This window comes from Anomaloglossus baeobatrachus, chromosome 1 (assembly GCF_048569485.1).
Source record: "Anomaloglossus baeobatrachus isolate aAnoBae1 chromosome 1, aAnoBae1.hap1, whole genome shotgun sequence".
Lineage (NCBI taxonomy): Eukaryota > Metazoa > Chordata > Amphibia > Anura > Aromobatidae > Anomaloglossus > Anomaloglossus baeobatrachus.
In genome coordinates this window covers 486,914,025-486,933,587 of record NC_134353.1, presented here as the reverse complement: position 1 = coordinate 486,933,587, position 19,563 = coordinate 486,914,025, and the positions used below count along the sequence as shown (strand labels likewise).

Here is a 19,563-nt window from a genome sequence, read left to right as displayed (position 1 = left end):
TATGAGAGTTTCTTCTCCTAAATTTAAGCCGAGATTTATTGGGCCTTATAAGATTTTGGAGATTGTTAATCCTGTGTCTTTTCATTTGGCTCTCCCTGAGTCTTTTTAAATTCACAATGTTTTTCATAAGTCTTTGTTGAAGACACATGTGGAACCGGCAGTTCCCATTGCGGCGTCTCCTGATCCTGTGTTGATAGATGGGGATCTAGAGTATGAAGTAGAGAAAATTTTCTATTCCCGCCTTAATAGACGTAAGTTTCATTACCTTGTTAAGTGGAAGGGTTATGGTCAGGAGTTTTTGCTTCTGACATTCACGCTGACAGATTGGTTCGTGCTTTTCATCATGCCCATCCTGACAGACCCGGTGGCTCTGGTGAGGGTTCGGTGACCCCTCCTCAAAGGGGGGGGTACTGTTGTGAATGTCATCTGAGTGGATGCTGGTGTGGAGCGTCTTCTGGTGGCCAGGAATGGTAATGAATCTAAGCTTGAATCTGTGATTCAGTCAAGTGATGGAATTAATTGGGAATCCAGGAAGTCTTATTGCAGATCAGCCTAGTTTATTTAGGAGAGCATTTTGTGTCTGGTGGCGCCAGTGATAAAATGTTTCCTGCCTGCTTCTGAAGATGGCTGGGAGTTTTCCCTTCTAGTTCTCCCATTTATTTGGTGCCTGAATCTACTCCAGATAAGTTTTTGTTTCTGTGCTTATGTGAGGCAAATCCCGGGATATGAAGATGAATTATGACTCCAGTCATAATCCCTCATCACTCCCTGGCAGTGCCCCTCCCTTCTTGTTCTCAATGTCCAGCATCTGTGAAGGTGTTACACCTCCATGGCCATGTCCTGTGATATGGAAATGAGGTGGTGTGGGAACAATGGACACAGGATGACTCCCTGCCATCACCCTGTAACAAGAGTTGTATCTCATTAGCAAGGCTATGGAACTAGCAGACAGAACGACTCCAGTAAAAAATGGTTCATATCTCGCAAGCCATATTTCCGATAAATATGGCAACCATAAAAATGGTGTCTCCGCATGCGGGCGATGCCGGCACACCCTTTTTATGGGAGCAGGACATTGGGAAATGCCCCAGGCGTGATATCAGCCAATGGGGAACTGGCAGACAGGTCATGAGTCCCCTCGTTCTGTAGCTAAATTCATAACTGTCACAATGAGAGCATTGGCGTCTGCCTACGACGCTCCCAGGCAAAGTTATGGCCAATATTCCCTTTGCTGGATAATTCTGATCCATGCAGGGGGAGTGGCAGTGCTTCCCTGTGAGGTCACTAAGGTAGGAGGGGACCTGGATTGCCCAGGTTGATAACCCTACTTCGGCCATTTTCCAGTGTTCTTTCGCTGGGGGTCACGTGTAGGAAACATCTGTGGGAGTTCCTGGAAACCTGGTCTACAGCGCCCCCCTGTGGCCAGACGCAACAAGGTAACTGCTGGAACTGTGTATGCCTGTTTGTAACCCATGCTTTGATTGTAACTGTACTCTGACATATGTATATTCTGTAGATTCCCTATTGTATATATTGTAGTTTCTAGTGTGCTTTAGGCTGATTAAATTATATAATTAATCTTGGGCTGTTCTGTTATCTCGATCTTGAATCCCACGTCTGTGTGTTCGGCTAATAGTTACCGTGAAGCGGTTGGTGGCAGCGAGTTGTGCCAAGGATTATTGTGGGGAGGCCAGTGAGATTCGGGGAGATTTTATATATTCCGCCCGCGGAGGTCGGGGGAATATATACCCTACTCTCACCGGGGACCCTTCAATAATCGGCATAAGTAGTATAGCGGCCTCCTTGCCTATTGTCGGGCAATTCCATAATTGGCCTGACTATAAGAGGGGCGCTAGAGAGCGCGTCACGTGCTCTGTCTGTCGGTCGGGAGGTATAAAGGAGGGGTGACCCCCACTTGTTACCCCCCGATTGTGACGTACTGGTAGCCAGCGCGGGGGATTTCTGAGTGACCCCCCCGGTGGTTTGTGACATATTGGTGGCATAGCGGTGGGATCGAGATAATAGTGTGTGTGAGTGTGAGACCCATACTCCCAGACACTAAAGACTGCCTGCAGCAGCTGTGGCTGCTGGGGTCTTCAGACTAGCTCAACACTAGAGTGTCAGAGTGCAGATACTGTAAGGTGTGTGGAGGCATCAGGTGTCAGTTCTGTGTCAGTGACCAAAAGTCTGCAAGAATGGCTGATGGCACCAGGAGCAGAGCTATGCAACTGGCCAATGCTAAGGCAGGAGCCGAAGAGAGGGAGGACGGTGCTGTGGACAGCAATGAGGAGGTTGCCCACGAGTCCTCCAGGAGCTCGACGCCAGAAAACCGTTCTGCCGAGGACATTGCGCAACCTGGCACTGCTGGACAAGATGAGGAGGAGCTCACCCAAGGTTCCTCAACGAGCCAGATGCCAGCCCTCCGCTCTGAAAGGGACAGTGAATCGCCTAGCTCTGCAGCGTGCCGCAGATCACCACGTGCCATTCCACCGAGCCTGGGAGGCTCGGATAGCCTTCTTCAAATGGCTATGGCCCTTCTCCAGGCTGGAGACCAGAAGGGCTACAAGGAACTCCTGGCAGAGCGCAGGGCAGAGCGGCACGCAGAGCGTGAGGCTGCGGAGCGAGAGCGGCAGGCAGCGCGTGAAGAGCGAGAGCGACAGGCAGACCGTGACTACCAGCTGCAGCTAGCTCAGCTCCGGCCCTCATCAGCCACATGTGACCTTCGAGACACCAAACTTCCAAAGGTCCGTGTTGAGGACTTCCCAGTGCTGGAGAAGGATGGAGACTTGGACTCTTTCTTGACTGCTTTTGAACGGACTTGCTTGCAGCACCATCTGCACAAGGACCAGTGGGCCAAATACCTGACCCCCCGTTTAAGGGGTAAGGCCCTGGATGTCCTTGGGGACTTGCCTGCTGAGGCAGATCAGGGCTACGACACCATCAAGCGGGCCCTGATCCAACAGTACAACCTCACTCCAGAGTCCTACCGCAAGAAGTTCCGGAGCCTACAGAAGGGACCAAAGGACTCCTGGGCTGACCACCGGCGGGCACTTGCCCGAGCTGCCGACCACTGGACCCAAGGCCTGCAGCTTTCCACCGGACCGGAGATCCTGGACTTGTTCATCACGGAGCAACTTTTGTGGAACTGCCCTGAGGATCTCCGCCAGTTCATCCGAGACCAGAAGCCAAAGGGGTCCACGGCTACAGCTGCCCTGGCCGATGACTACACCAACAATCGGGCCCCTGAGGCCAGGAGAGCGGCCACCAGCAGCACCTGGAGAGGGGGTAAGATGAATTCTGCGACTGCCCCACCTGCCCCTAGACTGCAGGGGGTGTCCCCCTCAACTCCCCTCTCCAGGCCCGTGGCAGAACCAAGACGGTGCCACCAGTGCAACCTACCTGGACACTTCAAGGCCATGTGCCCTCAGCGTCCCAAGGCCCCGGCTCCGTCCCCGTCCCAAGGGCCGCCCAAGGTGTATTGTGTGGGTGGGGGTGGTGGTAGGTCCCTGGACAGCTTCCAACCTGTCACCGTCGGCCGGTCTGTGACCATAGGGCTGCGAGACAGCGCCTCGGAGGTGACTCTGGTGCGGCCTGAGATGGTGTCCCCCCAAGACTTGATCCCTGGAAAAACCCTCGCTGTCTCCGGGATTGGAGGCATTGACCCGGCGCTGCCTGTTGCTGACATTTATGTGGACTGGGGCGCAGGGCGAGGGGTGAGGGAGGTGGGGGTAACTGATCGGATCCCTGCAAACGTGCTACTTGGGACAGATTTGGGGCAGATAACCTCCCAGTTTGGGCCCCAACCAAGGGCTGAACCTTCAGCCAGTATTGACATGCCTCCGGACAATGTTAATGTGTTATCTATGAATGATGTAAGGGAGGAGGGAGTGAACTCTGATATTTCTGCTTGCATAGACACCATAGACACACACTCAGCTGCAGCTGTGACAGGGGAGGGGGTCAGAGAAAGGTGTGACAATGCCTCTAAAAGTAACCAGCCTGTGAGCTGGGATCTGTTGCCCTCTGCAGGGATAAGCAGAGAGCAGGGTGCTGCAGGGGGAGGACCAGTGTGTGGGGTGGGGGCTACCACAGCAAATGTGGGGTCCCCAGAGATTTCACAGCGGGGTTCTGTTGCTGCAGGAGGGGAACAGGCAGGTGAGATTGGGGCCGGTCCAGGAGCGGAAGTGCTCCCAGGTAAGATCTCGGTGCATGGTTCCCCCACAACCGGGGTGTCAGGAAGCCAGGTAGGTCTGCCTGAACCGGCGACTTGGTCAGGAACGGAGGAGGAGCAGGCACGACCCACGGTCGCAGCGGCTGTGGCCGCTGTCACCCGCAGTGGGAGTGCTGGAAGCCAAGGGGCCTCCCGGAGGTCCGATAGCTCTTCCCCTTCTGACCAAGTGGCAGCCGAGTCAGGTGGAGGCCAGGACACAGGTCCCGGGGTACTGACTGAAGATGTGACAGTCTCGTCGATTCTGGCCACATCTAGTCAGGGGTTTCAGGCAGCGTTAGAAGCTGACGACAGCCTGAAAGCTCTTAAGGAGCAGGCGGCACAGCCTGACTCGGACCCGGAGCGAGTGGTCTGGGACCAAGGACGGCTGTACCGGGCCACGGTCCAGCAGGGTTCACCGGAGGCGTGGCCCAGGGACCGACAGTTGGTGGTACCCTATCCGTTCCGGACGGAGTTGTTGCGGATCGCACATGAGATTCCGATGGCCGGACACCTAGGGATCGCTAAGACCAAGGCCAGGTTAAACCAGCATTTCTACTGGCCAAAAATGGGGGCCGATGTGGCTGCCTACTGCCGTTCGTGTGAAACCTGTCAGAGAGTGGGGAAGGCGGGGCCACGCCCCAAAGCCCCACTGGTATCTCTGCCAATCATCGATGAGCCTTTCAGGAGGGTGGCTGTGGATCTGGTCGGCCCGCTGGCCATCCCCAGCAGCTCCGGGAAACGCTTCATACTGACGGTAGTGGACTATGCCACCCGGTACCCAGAAGCAGTGGCCTTGTCGTCCATTCGGGCTGACAAGGTGGCCACCGCATTGCTGGAGATTTTCTCCCGAGTGGGTTTTCCCCAGGAAATGCTCACTGACCGGGGGACCCAATTCATGTCCCAGCTGATGGAGGCCCTCTGTAAGCAAGTCCAGGTGCGACATCTGGTGGCCAGCCCGTACCATCCACAGACTAATGGCCTGTGCGAGCGGTTCAATGGCACCTTAAAGCAGATGCTTAAGATGTTGGTCGACTCCCATGGGCGTGACTGGGAGCGGTATCTCCCACACCTGTTATTTGCTTACCGGGAGGTTCCACAGGCCTCAACAGGATTCTCACCGTTTGAGCTCCTGTACGGGCGACGTGTGCGGGGCCCCCTGGCTCTGGTGAAAGAGGCTTGGGAAGGGGATTTGGCCACCCCTGGAGTGTCGGTTATCGAGTATGTCATGCGCTTCCGGGACAAAATGCAGGCCTTGACGCAACTGGTACACGACAATATGGCTCAAGCCCAGGCCGATCAGAAGCGTTGGTACGACCAGAACGCTTGTGAGAGGACCTACCAAGTGGGTCAAAAGGTGTGGGTACTGGTCCCCGTACCACAGGACAAGCTTCAGGCAGCCTGGGAAGGCCCATACCTCGTGTACCAGCAGCTCAACCCTGTAACGTACCTGGTCACCCTGGACCCTGCCCGTGGAAGGCGGAAGCCCTTCCATGTGAACATGATGAAGGCACATCATGAGCGGGAGGCATGTGCGCTCCCCGTGTGCAACCTGCCCGAGGAGGGAGAAGCGGAAACCCTCTTGGATATGCTAGCCCAGGTTAGGGCAGGCGGATCCATTGAGGATGTGGAGGTTGGCCACCAGCTCTTGGAGGACCAACGGTCCCAGCTGTGGGCCACCCTACACCCCTTCCGGGGGTTGTTTACCAACCAGCCCGGAAGGACTGACTTGGCTGTCCATCACGTGGACACTGGGGATCATCCCCCGATCCGGCGTTCAGCATATCGGGTCTCCCTGGAGGTGCAGCAACACATGCGCCAGGAGATTGACGAGATGCTGAAGCTGGGGGTGATCCAGGCATCCAACAGCGCTTGGGCCTCGCCTGTAGTCCTCGTCCCTAAGAAGGACCGAACCACTCGGTTCTGCGTGGACTACAGGGGGCTCAATGCGGTCACGGTCGCCGATGCGTACCCAATGCCACGCATCGATGACCTGCTCGATCAGTTGGCCGGGGCTCAGTACCTGACCATCATGGATCTGAGCCGGGGATATTGGCAGATCCCCCTGACTCGCAAGGCCAGGGAACGCTCTGCCTTTATTACCCCATTTGGACTGTACGAGTCCACGGTGATGCCATTCGGGATGAGGAATGCCCCTGCCACTTTCCAGCGGATGGTCAACACCCTGCTCAAGGGACTTGAAGGGTACGCGGCCGCGTACCTGGATGACATTGCCGTCTTCAGTCCCACCTGGGAGGACCACCTAGAGCATCTAGCACAGGTGCTCAGGCGGATCCACCGGGCAGGTTTGACCATCAAGCCGGGAAAGTGTCAGCTGGCCATGAGCGAGGTCCAGTACCTCGGTCACCGGGTAGGTGGGAGAACACTGAAGCCCGAGCCTGAGAAAGTGGAAGCCATCGCATCCTGGCCCACCCCCAGGACCAAGAAGCAGGTGATGTCCTTCTTGGGGACCGCCGGGTACTATAGGAGGTTTGTTCCACGCTATAGTAGCCTGGCAAAGCCCTTGACGGACCTCACCAAGAAGAAGCTGACCTCTGCAGTCGATTGGACAATGGACTGCGAGACAGCCTTCCAGGCCCTAAAGGACGCCCTGTCCAGCCCGCCCGTGCTACAGGCAGCCGACTTCACGCGGCCGTTTGTAGTACAGACCGACGCCAGTGACTTCGGCCTCGGTGCGGTGCTCAGCCAGGTGGACTCTGCGAGCCAAGAGCACCCAGTCTTGTACCTGAGCAGGAAGCTGTTACCAAGGGAAGTTGCCTATTCCACGATGGAGAAGGAGTGCCTGGCCATAGTGTGGGCCCTGCAGCGTCTGCAACCCTATCTATACGGGCGCCACTTCATCGTGGAGACGGACCACAATCCCCTCAGCTGGTTGCACACCGTCTCCGGGACGAATGGGCGATTGTTGCGATGGAGCCTTGCGCTCCAGCAATACAACTTCACCATTCGCCACAAAAGGGGCCGTGACCACGGTAACGCAGACGGGCTGTCCCGACAAGGAGAGGTCGCGGACGGGCGCACGGGGGAACACCGGAGTGTGCTGCCCCCTAGCGCCCTCAAAAGGGGGGAGGTGTGAGGCAAATCCCGGGATATGAAGATGAATTATGACTCCAGTCATAATCCCTCATCACTCCCTGGCAGTGCCCCTCCCTTCTTGTTCTCAATGTCCAGCATCTGTGAAGGTGTTACACCTCCATGGCCATGTCCTGTGATATGGAAATGAGGTGGTGTGGGAACAATGGACACAGGATGACTCCCTGCCGTCACCCTGTAACAAGAGTTGTATCTCATTAGCAAGGCTATGGAACTAGCAGACAGAACGACTCCAGTAAAAAATGGTTCATATCTCGCAAGCCATATTTCCGATAAATATGGCAACCATAAAAATGGTGTCTCCGCATGCGGGCGATGCCGGCACACCCTTTTTATGGGAGCAGGACATTGGGAAATGCCCCAGGCGTGATATCAGCCAATGGGGAACTGGCAGACAGGTCATGAGTCCCCTCGTTCTGTAGCTAAATTCATAACTGTCACAATGAGAGCATTGGCGTCTGCCTACGACGCTCCCAGGCAAAGTTATGGCCAATATCCCCTTTGCTGGATAATTCTGATCCATGCAGGGGGAGTGGCAGTGCTTCCCTGTGAGGTCACTAAGGTAGGAGGGGACCTGGATTGCCCAGGTTGATAACCCTACTTCGGCCATTTTCCAGTGTTCTTTCGCTGGGGGTCACGTGTAGGAAACATCTGTGGGAGTTCCTGGAAACCTGGTCTACAGCGCCCCCCTGTGGCCAGACGCAACAAGGTAACTGCTGGAACTGTGTATGCCTGTTTGTAACCCATGCTTTGATTGTAACTGTACTCTGACATATGTATATTCTGTAGATTCCCTATTGTATATATTGTAGTTTCTAGTGTGCTTTAGGCTGATTAAATTATATAATTAATCTTGGGCTGTTCTGTTATCTCGATCTTGAATCCCACGTCTGTGTGTTCGGCTAATAGTTACCGTGAAGCGGTTGGTGGCAGCGAGTTGTGCCAAGGATTATTGTGGGGAGGCCAGTGAGATTCGGGGAGATTTTATATATTCCGCCCGCGGAGGTCGGGGGAATATATACCCTACTCTCACCGGGGACCCTTCAATAATCGGCATAAGTAGTATAGCGGCCTCCTTGCCTATTGTCGGGCAATTCCATAATTGGCCTGACTATAAGAGGGGCGCTAGAGAGCGCGTCACGTGCTCTGTCTGTCGGTCGGGAGGTATAAAGGAGGGGTGACCCCCACTTGTTACCCCCCGATTGTGACGTACTGGTAGCCAGCGCGGGGGATTTCTGAGTGACCCCCCCGGTGGTTTGTGACAGCTTAATTGCTGGATTTGCACTTAGGAGTGTTTCTGCTTATTCCATTTGGTTCTGTGTTTGGTTTCTTGTATGCGAGGATCTGTCTTTCTGCTTTGTGAGCAGGGCAGTTCCTCCAGCAAGAAAGGGAGCTTGCTCCCTGTTCATGTTTGGAGTATTTGCACTTTAGAATATTATTTGTTCTGTGATTTTGTTTCTTCCCATTATATCTGCAGTTCTGTTTAAAGTGTCTAGCACAAGAGTACCTGATATAGTGGGGGAGAGACCGTGTGGTCTCAGATCTTTTTCCTATCAGGAGATTGGTATTTTTTGCAGGGTATTTTGCTGGCCACAATCAGTTATCTGTCCTGTCCTGTTCTATCTAGTAAGTCGGGCCTCACCTTTGCTGATCTATATTTTCTATCTGTGTATTGTCTTTTCTTACATCACCATTTTTGCATGTTGGCAGCTTGCTATTCCCTTGGGGACTGCTCCGAGGGAAGTTAGGATTCCTCATTTCTATCTTTGAGGTGTAGCAAGTTTCTCCGGCAGTGACGAGGTGTCTAGGTGTGTTAGGAACATCCCACTGCTACAGCTAGTGTTGTTCGATAGATAGGGGATTGCAGTCAGCTTAGTTTCCAACTACTCTTGTGGTTTTGTTTTTTCATTATTAATGGGATTTTTCGTGAACGTCCACTGTTATCAGATCATAATACAACTCACAGCTGACATCAACCCCACAAATTATTACCTTGATTGCCACCGCACCAGGGCAAACGGAAAGAGCCGGCAAAGAGCCAGAATTTGTGCATCTAATGGATGAGCCACTTCTGGGGTGACTGCTGGCTGCTATATTTAGGCTGTGTTCGCACTTTGCGTTTTTAACTGCGTTTCCGCAGCGTTTTGACCTGCAGCGTTTTCATGCCAAAAGGCATGCGTTTTGATTTTCCAGCAAAGTCTATGGAAAATAGGGATATCTTGTGCGCACTTTGCAGTTCAAAACTCTGCGTTTAATTTGCATAATTTTGGGCAAAAACTTAGCGTTCAAAGAAGCAGCATGTCAATTGTTTTTGTCATTTGGGCTGCGTTTTGCTAACATTGAAGTCAAGGAGAAGTAGCAAAAAGCAAGCAACATCATAATTCCAGCGTTTTACCTGCTTTTTAGCTGCAGAAAGAATGCGTTTTGAACTACATAAATCAAAATAATGAAATGATATGTCCCTTTACACACACACATAGTCCGACAATTAAATTAATGAAAAATATTAATTTATTGCTATTTTATAGTATAAAACCGCTATAATTATACGAAATATAACTATTTTCGTTATGATTTCAATAATTATGTGTTCCTTTTTTTTCCCTTTTTTCATTGTGTTTGACTGTTCAACCCCTTCACCCCCGGCCACTAAAACACCCTAATGACCGGGCCATTTTTTGCAATTCTGACCAGTGTCACTTTGACAGGTTATAACTCTGGAACGCTTCAACGGATCCTGGCGATTCTGAGATTGTTTTTTCGTGACATATTGTACTTCCTGACAGTGGTAAATTTAGGCCGATATTATTTGCGTTTATTTGTGAAAATTTAGGAAATTTTGCAAAGATTTTGAAAATTTCGCAATTTTCAAACTTTGAAAATTTATGCCTATAAATCTGAGAAATATGTCACACAAAATAGTTACTAAATAAACTTTCCCACAAGTTGATAATGTTGAGCCATGAATACAATTTTTTTTTTTCACCACAAAACTGTTACTTGAACCATTTAGCTTTTTTTTTCACAAGGGTATCAGGAAAAAATGTACCATAAAAACGTATTGTGCAATTTCTCCCGAGTACGACGATACCTCATATGTGGTGGAAAGTAATTGTTTGGGCGCATGGCAGGGCTCAGAAGAGAAAGCGCACCATTTGACAGCAAAATTGGTTGGAATCATTAGCGGACGCCATGTCATGTTTGGAGACCCCCTACGGTGCCTAAACAGTGGAGCTCCCTCACAAGTGACCCCATCCCCTCAAGGAAATTATCTAGATGTTTGGTGAGCCCCTTGCACCCCCAGGGGCTCCACAGAAGTTGATAACATTGAACCGTGATTTTTTTTTTTTTTTTACCACAAAATTTTTGCATCAACCAGGTAGCTTTTTTTTTTTTTACAAGGGTATCAGGAAAAACTGCACCATAAAACGTATTGTGCAATTTTTCCTGAGTACGCAGATACCTCATATGTGATGGAAATAAATTGTTTGGGCGCATGGTGGGGCTCAGAAGAGAACTAATGCAATTTGACATTTCAAACGCACAGACGCGGTACACTGATCGACCGCTGCAGGACGCACATTCGGATGGGATACAAAAAGCGTCGGTGATACGGAAAAAAAGAAAAAGTCACGCCAAAAATTGAGCAGGGATGCCGATCCGTTATGTGGATCCCTGATCAGCGCTCGGCGGGACGCACGGACAGATGCGATACAAAAGCGTCGCGGATACGGAAAAAAGTCACGCCAAAAATTGAGCAGGGATGCAGATCCGTTATGTGCATCCCTGATCAGCGCTCGGCGGGACGCACGGACAGATGCGATACAAAAAGCGTCGGGGATACGGAAAAAAGTCACGCCAAAAATTGAGCAGGGATGCAGATCCGTTATGTGCATCCCTGATCAGCTCTCGGCGGGACGCACGGACAGATGCGATACAAAAAGCGTCGCGGATACGGAAAAAAGTCACTCCAAAAATTGAGCAGGGATGCAGATCCGTTATGTGCATCCCTGATCAGCGCTCGGCGAGACGCACGGATGGATGCCATACAAAAAGCGTCGGGGATACGGAAAAAAGTCACGCCAAAAATTGAGCAGGGATGCAGATCCGTTATGTGCATCCCTGATCAGCGCTCGGCGGGACGCATGGACAGATGCGATACAAAAAGCGTCGCGGATACGGAAAACAGTCACTCCAAAAATTGAGCAGGGATGCAGATCCGTTATCTGCATCCGTGATCAGTGCTCGGCGGGATGCACGGACAGATGAGGTGTAAAAATGGACAGGATACAGGGAAAAAAAAAAAGTTATACTCACAGTACCCAGAGGAGTAGCAGGAGGAACAGAAGGCAAGCGAGATAGACATCTGTACTGAAGCAGCAGGCAGGACGTTGGACAGATCAGCAGAAGACCCAGGAAGGACCCAGAGATGGAGGCAGATGGGATCGGGCCAGTGAAGAAATCGGACGACCCGGTGAAGGCAGGTAAGAGGGCGTCAAGGGGAGAGGGGAGGGGGAGAGCAGAGGGGGGCAGCAGAGGGGGGCGCGGGAGAGCAGAGGGGGGGCGGAAGAGCAGAGGGGGATACCGGAGAAGCAAAGAAGGAAGGAAGGAAGGAGAATAGAGATGACAGAGGAGGCAGGCAGATCACAGGGGGAGCAGATCGGGATGTCGGGGGGCAGATCAAGGCGTGGGGGGGGCAGACCGCGGGGGGCACGGGCAGGGGCCATAACGGGAGCGCGCAGGGGCCATAACGGGAGCGCGCAGGGGCCATAACGGGAGCGCGCACGGGCTGCAAGGGGAGTGGAATACTCACCTGGAGCAGGCGCAGAAGCGGTGACATTAGCGGCGGCAGCGGTGGCGTGGTACCACAAGTACCAGCCACTCCACGCTGCAGACATATTGGGGGAGGCTCCCCAGACCAGCACAGGCCTGGGGAGGGCGGCCACCTGCAGATCAGACCGCCCCACTGCACACTGATTGGAGCGATTGCGCGTCATAGCACGATCGCTCCAATCAGTGCTGCAGGGGCTGGGGGCGACATGTTTGAGATTTACCTATGATCTGCTGTAGCTGCTATGGCATCTCATAGCAGGATCTCATAGTATGCACTAATTCGGGCATTATTTTTGCCGAAATCAGTGCGAATGATGTGGTTGGCGGTTCAGATTTGAACAGCCAATCACATCGATCGTCGATGGGGGTTGGCGATGCCACCCCCCCTGGGGTCAAGCAAAGGTCCCCTGCTGTAAGAAACAGCAGGGGACATAATTTGAAAGCCGTTGCTATGGCCACGGCAATCAAATGAAGTTTAGGCAGTAAAATTACGTCACTGGTCGTTAAGTCACGTTAAAATAGGACGTAATTTTACTGCCCGAGGTCGTGAAGGGGTTAAACTTTATTTAGCACTGTCTTTATGTTCAAAATGCATCTGTCTAAACGCAATGGAAAAGCATGTAATAAGCGCTAAAAACGCGGCTAAATGCGGTAACAACGCATGCGTATTTACCGCGATTTTGTACTCAAAAGCAACTTTGGCAAAAGCAATTTCCGCTAGAGGATGCATTTAGAACTGAAAGTACGACGACGCAAAGTGCGGACATAGCCTTAGGCTGGAAAGGGTTAAATAACCATGGCCCTTCCCACCTGGATACCCTGATAATGCCAGCCCCAGCTGTCATCTTTACCTTGGCTGGTTATTAAAAATAGGAGTAACCCCACGCAGTTTTATTAAATTATTTATTTAAATAATAATAATAATAATAAATAATTATTTAATTAATGAATTAAAAAAAATGGCATGGGATCCCCTATATTTTTTATAGCCCGCCAAGGTAAAGCTGACAACTGAGGCTTGTAGCCCACAGTTGTCCGTTTTATTATTACTACTATTATTATTATAGTGACATTTATTCCATGGAGCTTTACATGTGAAAAAGGGTATAAATAATAGGGACAAGTACAATAATCAAACATTACAAGGCAAAGACAAGTACAGGAGGAAAGAGGAACCTGCCCCTGAGGGCTCACAGTCTACAAGGGACGGGTGAAGACACAGTAGGTGAGGGTGGAGATGGTTGTGCGGTGCTATAGCAGACTGAGGGTTACTGCAGGTTGTAGGCTTGGTGAAAGAAGTAGGTCTTCAGGTTCCTTTTGAAGCTTTTCAAGGTAGATGAGAGTCTGATAAGTTGTGGGAAAGAGTTCCAGAATATATGGGAGGCACAGGAGAAATGTTGTATGCGATTGTGGGTAGAAGAGATAAGAGGGGAGTAGAGAAGGAAATCTTGTGAGGATCAGAGGATGCATGCAGGTAAGTATCGGGAGGCTAGGTCACAGATATATGGAGGAGACAGATTGTGGATGCTTTTGTAGGTCATGGTTAGGGTTTTGAACTGCAGTTATTGAGCATTGGGAAGCCAGTGAAGGGATTGGCAAACAGGAGAGGCTTGGGAATAGTGGGGGGACATGTGGAGTAGTCGTGCAGCATAGTTTAAAATGGATTGTAGGGGAGTGAGACTTTTTGATGGGAGGCCACAGAGCAGGGTGTTGTAGTAGTCCAGACGGGAGATGATAAGGGTATGCACTAGTGTTTTTGCAGCTTCATGGGAAAAGAATGTATGAATCCGGGAAATATTTTTGAGTTGGAGGCGGCAGGAGGTGAAGAGGGCTTGGATGTGTGGCTTTAAAGAGAGAGCAGAGTTGAGGTTCACACCGACGCTTGTTATCAACAATAGGCAGGAGCCCACACCCACGTAATTTTTGTATTTTTTTTAAATCTTTATTGTTCACAGCAGCAGACAGGCAACTTTTGCATGCAATCAGGGCTGTACTTTGCCTTCATGCTGCCCTAGGCACTTTAAGTGGTTGTGTGACGCCCTGGGAAAGCCAGGGGTCACAGGTCATAATACCACCACACCCTACACCCCAGTTAGGAACACCTAGGCTAACCAAAAATCCTTGTTGCCTTCCTCCAGGGGCTGATGTCCACACCAGGGGGTGGGCCAGGCGGTTGGCTCCGCCCACCGAGGAGTTCACAGCCCTGGAGGCGGGAAGAACCGGGCAGATAAGAAAAGTTAGAGAAAGTAGAAGGAAGTGGTAGAGGAGCTGGAGAAAAAGAGTAAAAAGTGACAGTTAAGGAAGCCTGAAGTTGGTCCGGGTGTGTGCCCCGGACAGTGACAGCAAGGTCAGCAGACGGCGGTGATAGTCTGCAGGGGGACTGCTCGGAGGTTGCTGGAAGGACCGCGGACGGGTGGTGACCCGGCGGTCTGGAGCAGTATACGAAGAACAGTCAGCACCAGTGGCAGGGGCCTTTCGGATCCCGGCAAGGCTAGGAGTCGCCGTGAATTTGCCAAATCCGTCAGTGAAGGGGACGACTGTCTCCCAACAACCAAGTCCCGATTGAAGGCAACAGTCCAACCGTAACAGAGAGACACCGCCACCGCCAGGGCACCAGTTTCTCAGGGCCAGCGCCTGCGGGCAAAGTAGGGCTCCTCCGGCCCATATCCAAGCCGGGGAGCGGGTTACCGGTGGGAACCCATCGCAACCATCATCATCTTAGGTGCAGGAAAAAGGGACCGTCACCGCCAACTACTGGGGAAAGCAAGTGCAGCCGTCCGTGGGAACCGTCTTTGCAGCCGTGTGTTTTACCGAGAACTGTGTCATCGTCTCAGGCTGAGTGAGTACCACAGTGCCGCAAGGCACAGAGCTGCCCCCGCGTCCCTGCACCCCACCAAGCCCTGCATCACCCACCTCATCACTGGGCCCCGGGACAACCAACCCCCTACCCACGGAGGGGAGGACTAACATCTAGCTGCTCCATACCATCACTCCCGGGATCCCCATACAGAGCAGCGGTGGTGTCAACAAATCACCACAACCGTGGGTGGCGTCACGGACAATAAACTATCCCAAATCCCAATCCCCTTTCACTCACGTGCGAGGAGCGCCGCTCGAGTCCCCGGGATCCGGCCCGTCGCTCGAGCCACCGAGCAGCAGCAGCAGGCCGCAGTGCCAGCCGGACCCGAGCAGTGGGAGAGCGCGGCGTCCCCTCCTCCGCCCGCGACAGTCAAAACGTAAAATTATGAGTTTTCGCACACAACATCTATTTAAGGCAGATCTACTCTGTAAAACACTTGAAAAAGTATAAATGAGAAATGAAGGGCACTAACCCCCCAATGGGGATCACCACAGGCACATCAAAACATAGCATGAGTATAAAATATTCCCACCACACCGTCCAGACTTATCTACTGTGACTGTCACACTGCCCCTAATAAACTAAAACATCACACTACCCTCACTTATAAACTACTGTATACCCACCACACCTTCCTCGATTATGAAATACGATCTGCACACTGTCCTCACATCATGCTGCCCCCTCCTCACAATGTCGCATGCATGCTGCCCCCTCCTCACAATGTCCCATGTATGCTGCCCCTCCTCAGTGTCCCATGCATGCTGCCCCATCCTCACAATGTCCCATGCATGCTGCTCCCTCCTCACAATGTCCCATGCATGCTGCCACCTCCTCACAATGTCCCATGCATGCTGCCCCCTCCTCACAATGTCCCATGCATGCAGCTCCCTCCTCACAATGTCCCATGCATACTGCCCCTTCCTCACAATGTCCCATGCATGCTGCCCCCTTCTCACAATGTCCCATGCATGCTGCCCCCTCCTCAGTGTCCCATGCATGCTGCTCCCTCCTTACAATACATAACTCACATCAAGAGCCATTAAATTGTAAGCACCAGGCCTACCTAATTAGGCAGGGAAGATGCCAGCACTACTCATTATAGGAATAAACAGCAGGAGAACAAGAGTAAAGTGCAAAATATACATAATTTTTATTAAATACACAACAAGACAAAAGTTTTAATTAAAATGGTACACTACCAATGATTCCTAAGTGTGCAAATAGAAAAAATTTCTCTTACCTAAAGTGCTGAAGTGTCCCTAAGAACAGCCTGGGGTCTCCATCCAAAGTAATTTGGTCTTCCACTTTGATAAAGCTATCCTCGCGAAACGCGCGTCGGATGGAGACCCCAGGCTGTTCTTAGGGACACTTTCCTAATTTCATAGGGACTGCTTGATATTGTGGCTGGCTTCCTCGTATTGGTTTACTTTACACTTCAGCACTTTAGGTAAGAGAAATTTTTTCTATTTGCACACTTGTGCTATATGGTTATTCCATGTTATTTCTTATTCTGCTGTGCACCAGTATTTAGCAACAGTGCAGCCAGCGGGATCACCATGATTCCCCACCCTTACATGGTGGGTAACCACGGTTTGATCTGACCATACCTTACTTCTTATTAAGCGGCCCCCTTATTCTCTGTACATTCTTACCAACCATTTTGGACCTTCCCAGGTTAATAGCCGCCATCTATACAGATATTCACTAGTTAATCTTCTGACTTACTGGATTGGCTATTTAAACTGGTCTAGTCCTATATGTCGGTATCCCTAGGAATCATTGGTAGTGTACCATTTTAATTAAAACTTTTGTCTTGTTGTGTATTTAATAAAAATTATGTATATTTTGCACTTTACTCTTGTTCTCCTGCTGTTTATCCCTCCTTACAATGTCCCATGCATGCTGCCCCCTCCTCACAATGTCCCATGCATGCTGCCCCCTCCTCACAGTGCCCCATGCATGCTGCCCCCTCCTCACAGTGTCCCATGCATGCTGCCCCCTCCTTACAATGTCCCATGCATGCTGCCCCCTCCTCACAATGTCCCATGCATGCTGCCCCCTCCTCACAGTGCCCCATGCATGCTGCCCCCTCCTTACAATGTCCCATGCATGCTGCTCCCTCCTCACAATGTCCCATGCATGCTGCCCCCTCCTCATGGTGTCCCATGCATGCTGCTATCTCCTCACAGTGTCCCATGCATGCTGCTATCTCCTCACAGTGCCCCATGCATGTTGCCCCCTCCTCACAGTGTCCCATGCATGCTGCCCCTCCTCACAGTGTCCCATGCATGCTGCTCCCTCCTCACAATGTCCCATGCATGCTGCCCCCACCTCACAGTGTCCCATGCATGCTGCCCCCTCCTCACAGTGTCCCATGCATGCTGCCCCTCTCCATGAGCTCCTAATGCTGCCATCCTCTTTTCCATAATGACACCTCCATACTGCCCCACTCATCATACTAAGACCACCACACTAGAGCTTATGCTAAGACACCCCCCACACACACTACCCCACTCTTGATATTGACTCCCCTACATTGCTCCACTACATACTGAGCCCACACATGCTGCCCCTTCTCCATAATGAGTTCCCAATGCTGCCCCCCTCTCATTCTGAATCCTTACACTCCCACCCATCGATTTTGTCATTGCACTATCCCTCAACCCTTGTCCTCTGTCTCTAGCATTGGCCCCTCTCTCCCACTCCACCACCAGCAGCCTCTCCCCCAGCATCAGCCTCTCTACCCCCGCCTCCAGCAGCAGCCTCTCCCCCAGCATCAGCCTCTCTCCCCCCAGCCTCCCCCAGCAGCAGCCTCTCTCCCCCCAGCATCAGCCTCTCTCCCCCCAGTCTACCCCAGCATCAGCCTCTCTTTCCCCAGCATCAGCCTCTCTCCCCCAGCTTCCCCCAGCATCAGCCTCTCTCCCCCAGCTTCCCCCAGCATCAGCCTCCGAACCCCCAGCGTCAGCCTCTCAGCCCCCAGCATCAGCCTCCCCCTTCCAGCCTCCCCCAGCATCAGCCTCCCCCAGCATCAGCCTCTCTCCTCGCAACCTCTTCCAGCATCAGCCTCCCCTAGCATCAGCCTCTCTCCTCCCAGCCTCCCCAGCATCAGCCTCTCTCCTCCCAGCCTCTCCCAGCATCAGCCTCCCCCCTCCCAGCCTCCTTCAGCATCAACCTTTCTCTCCTCCCAGCATCAGCCTCCCCCAGCATCAGCCTCTCTCCTCCCAGCCTCCCCCAGCATCAACCTTCGCCAGCATCAGCCTCCCTCCTTCCAGCCTCCCCCAGTATCAGCCTCTCTCCCCCAGTATCAGCCTCCCTCCTTCCAGCCTCCCCCAGCATCAGCCTTCCTCCTCCCAGCCTCCCCCAGCATCAACCTCCCTCCTTCCAGCCTCCCCCAGCATCAGCCTCCCTCCTCCCAGCCTCCCCCAGCATCAGCCTCCCTTCTCCCAGCCTCCCCCAGCATCAGCCTCCCTCCTCCCAGCCTCCCCCAGCATCAGCCTCCCTCCTCCCAGCCTCCCCCAGCATCAGCCTCTCTCCTCCCAGCCTCCCCCAGCATCAGCCTCTCTCCCCCAGCCTCCCCCAGCATCAGCCTCTCTCCCCCAGCCTCCTCCCAGCATCAGCTTTCCCCCTCCCAGCCTCCCCCAGCATCAGCCTCCCCCAGCATCAACCTTCCCCTCATCAGCCTCTCTCCTCCCTGCCTCCCCTATCATCAGCCTCTCTCCTCCCAGCCTCCCCCAACATCAGCCTCCCCCAGCATCAGCTTCCCCCCTCCCAGCCTCCCCCAGCATCTTGCCTCCCCCTCCCAGCCTCCCCCAGCATCAGCCTCCCCCCTCCCAGCCTCAGCCTCCCCCAGCATCGGCCTCCCCCAGCATCGGCCTCCCCCAGCATCAGCCTCCCTCAGCATCAGCCTCCTCCAGCATCAGCGTCTCTCCTCCCAGCATGCCCCAGTATCAGCCTCTGTTCCCCCAAGTCTCCCCCAGTATCAGCCTCTCTTCCACCAAGTCTCCCCCAGTATCAGCCTCTCTTTCCCCAAGTCTCCCCCAATATCAGCCTCTCTTCCCCTCAGCCTCCCCCAGCATCAGCCTCTCTCCTCCCAGCCTCCCCCAGCATCAGCCTCCCCCAGCATCTTGCCTCCCCCCTCCCAGCCTCCCCCAGCAGCAGCCTCTCTCCCCCCAGCATCAGCCTCTCTCCCCCCAGTCTACCCCAGCATCAGCCTCTCTTTCCCCAGCATCAGCCTCTCTCCGCCAGCTTCCCCCAGCATCAGCCTCTCTCCCCCAGCTTCCCCTAGTGTCAGCCTCTCAGCCCCCAGCATCAGCCTCCCCCTTCCAGCCTCCCCCAGCATCAGCCTCCCCCAGCATCAGCCTCTCTCCTCGCAACCTCTTCCAGCATCAGCCTCCTCCAGCATCAGCCTCTCTCCTCCCAGCCTCCCCCAGCATCAGCCTCTCTCCTCCCAGCCTCTCCCAGCATCAGCCTCCCCCCTCCCAGCCTCCTTCAGCATCAACCTTTCTCTCCTCCCAGCATCAGCCTCCCCCAGCATCAGCCTCTCTTC

The 19,563-nt window shown here is 53.0% G+C and overlaps 1 protein-coding gene across 1 annotated transcript in view; it reads left to right on the top strand.

Moving 5' to 3' along the window:
- LOC142309399 (SURP and G-patch domain-containing protein 1-like) overlaps positions 1–19,563 on the top strand; it is a 105,568-nt gene that overhangs the window by 47,030 nt on the left and 38,975 nt on the right. The gene's annotated exons all lie outside the window — the stretch shown is intronic.